The sequence below is a fragment of the Ctenopharyngodon idella genome, chromosome 15, assembly GCF_019924925.1.
Source record: "Ctenopharyngodon idella isolate HZGC_01 chromosome 15, HZGC01, whole genome shotgun sequence".
Lineage (NCBI taxonomy): Eukaryota > Metazoa > Chordata > Actinopteri > Cypriniformes > Xenocyprididae > Ctenopharyngodon > Ctenopharyngodon idella.
This window is the reverse complement of record NC_067234.1, coordinates 11,990,001-11,993,034: the sequence shown is the minus strand read 5'-3', so window position 1 is coordinate 11,993,034 and position 3,034 is coordinate 11,990,001.

Here is a 3,034-nt window from a genome sequence, read left to right as displayed (position 1 = left end):
AATCCATGAATATGCTGTTGACTGAACCTAGGAAAAAAGAGATGCTCTCCACCTGAAATTCGAACCGCGATACAATATGATCTTACAAGAAGGGACATGAGAATGCAGTTAAAAGGGATTAAATACAGTTTGTAAGAAAAGTAAAAAGGGGGGAAATCATTTAACTGATCTGTACATATATGTATATGGGCATTAATCTACCTGGCAGATTAATCTGCAGTCTTCACATATGACTTCACTTCATGGTTTTAAGGTCATGTAAAGGAAAATGTGACCCCTTAATAACTTTTTGATGTTTGATGTTTTGAAAGTTTGGTGAAATTGGGAAGGGGGAGTATAATGGAGTAAAAGTGTTAGAATTCACCAGTTTCCCTCCATTTTTTCCCCCTTTTTTAACCTAGTGCATAGAGATGATCCATTTCTGTAGAAGGGGGTGAGAGTACGTATGTATGAAATTTATGCAATATGGAGTATTTTACACAGCACCCCAGTCCTGGTGCTTAGAGAATACTATAATTGCACTACTGCTTAAAACGGCATATATTTGGTTAGAAAGATGTTTTATGTTCTTTTGTGTTGACTTTTTTTGATCAGTGGTATATTCCCCTGGTGCTGCACTCTTTAGCCTGTGGGAAGCACCTTGAGGAGAGTTTGTTAAACAGAAAACAGAGATGATTGTTGTAACACTCTGCCATTTTATGCTTGCAAAAAAGCCCTCTGTATGTACCTTAAGATGAAATCTTACAGATGCTCCTGATTATTTTGCATTAAAGTCCCTGTAAAGTCATTTTAAAGTATGTGTTCTGAGTCACACCGCAGAAAAATGTGTTATTAACCACTCAGCCAAATTTGAATGATTAAAAAAATCAGCAAGTAAATGAAATAAGTTATCAAAATCTTGAAAAAATGAGCAGTATTCTCTGCTCTCAAACGCTGGGGGGTATGTCGGATGTCGGCGCTGAAACCACACCCACTCGCGAAAGCTGCCGTCTCAACTGACTTGTCTAATGAGTCAAACATACTGATGCATATAAACAAAAGAATCACGTTAGAGGGTTGCAAATTTTAGTAGAGTTACTGTGGACTACCTACTAATTATAACATAAGCAAACTCGGCATCTTACACGTACTGCCGACTGTTGTCAAGTTGACAAATGACGGCGCCGCGAGATGGGAGGATGAAGGCCGGGACGGGAGAGACTCTGTCCGGCTCCACATCATCGGTTGTCGGTAGGATGGGAGGATGAAGGCCGAGGCGGGAGATAGTCTATTCAGCCCCATTCACCAAAAACAGTGGATTATCAGTGAATCCCAGCTGTCTGATGAAAGTTTGTAAAACTATCCGGTGTAGAACGATCACTTTAGATACAAAATGAATCCATCCCTTCTTCATATCATCGTTTTAGGAAATTTAAATAAGGAGACCGAGCTGTATTGTATATTATAACAACCATGTAATATGCATTTGCGTGACGAAGGCATTTCTAGCTAAATGTGCAAAGGGCTGTATAACTAACGGTAACGACACTCGAGATTAAGCGGGTGAGCTGCTGTAGCGTTAGGGGCGGCGCCATGCTTGGGGGCTTCAGTGCGTCATCGAACCCCCGTTTTAGCTCTGCCAAAAAAATCCTGAACAGAGAATTGATGAAAAACTGTTTAACGCTCTAACTTCACAATTCAGCACTACACAATTCACAGTCTTTGTAATGTGTTTAGAAATAATTCTCAGAATTGACTTTACAGGGACTTTAAGCAAAAATGTTTTTCATGATATTGATAACTTTATCAGAAGAGACCTGTGACCTACCAGTTGAGTTCACTTAGGGTTACATTGGTTATCTTCTGTTTGTGGGAGTTGGAGTGAGATGATATTTTGGACTTCATCATGTCTGGATAGAACATACAGTAGTACACCACCTCCAGCAACAATCTTTTTCCAAATCTGCACCATGTTCTTGGGCCCAGTGGTGGCAAGACAGGTGTTTTGGTCCATTGAAAGCCTTGGGCCACAGCCAGAAGAGCTTTATCTATTGCAATACACACTTTTCAGGGAAAAACATACAAGCATATGGCTTTTTTCCCCTAGCACATTAAACACCAAGAATGTTTTTTCTGCTCGTTCTCTACCATCAGCCCCGCTAATGGTGTTATTTTCCCATGCTAGGCATTTAAATTTTTCTGAGGGTGTATCTTCATGGATCTCTCCTCAGTACAGAGGCTCAGGAGGGGGGAGGGGGGTACGTGTGTCTGTACAGATGAGGGAATCTGGGCTCAAGTACACTAGAGGATTCAGTGTAAATAATATATTACTCGGTTCAATGTGTGACCTTCACAGGATATGAAGGGTAGGTGCACTATTCTTTCAAATAGTGCTTTTGCATAGAATTTGCTGAGGGCAGATGGTTCATAGCTAGCACTGTCAGCCATTTTGACTCTGATTTCAGTATAAAGTATGCAAATGAAAGAGTTGTTTAAAAAAGTTTTTATGGACCTTTGGATTAAATTGAATAATGGCAGAAGCAGGTACCTCCATTATTTGCACAAGAGAACAGCAGGAAAAGAATGCCTTAGTTTATTGGGAACATCTTGACATATACAGGAATGTTCCAAAAGCTGTGAAGCAGCTCTTTTAACAGACTATAGACCTTAATTGGAAAATTATGTCCATGTAAATGTGGTAAAGTGAGTTTAAAAGTTGATCTTGACAAGGCCAATATAAGTGTAAACATTGAAATACAGATGAAGACCATAAAATTGCTTACAAAAAAAAAAAAACTTTATATCTATCAAATAATGTGACTAACATCCTTATCCTGTTAATTTTATCATAGTTTGCCATGGGGGCACAAATGGCACCATTACCTGAGAATAACCCAAATGTCCCGCAAATGCAAGTACAACTGACTTAGAATAGTTCAAGCAAAAATAAAAATCTTGTCTTCTTTTACTCACTCTTGTGTCATTCCAAACATATATGACTTTCTTTTTTGTGTGAAATACAAAAGATGTTTTGAAAAATGTCAAAAATGTCTTA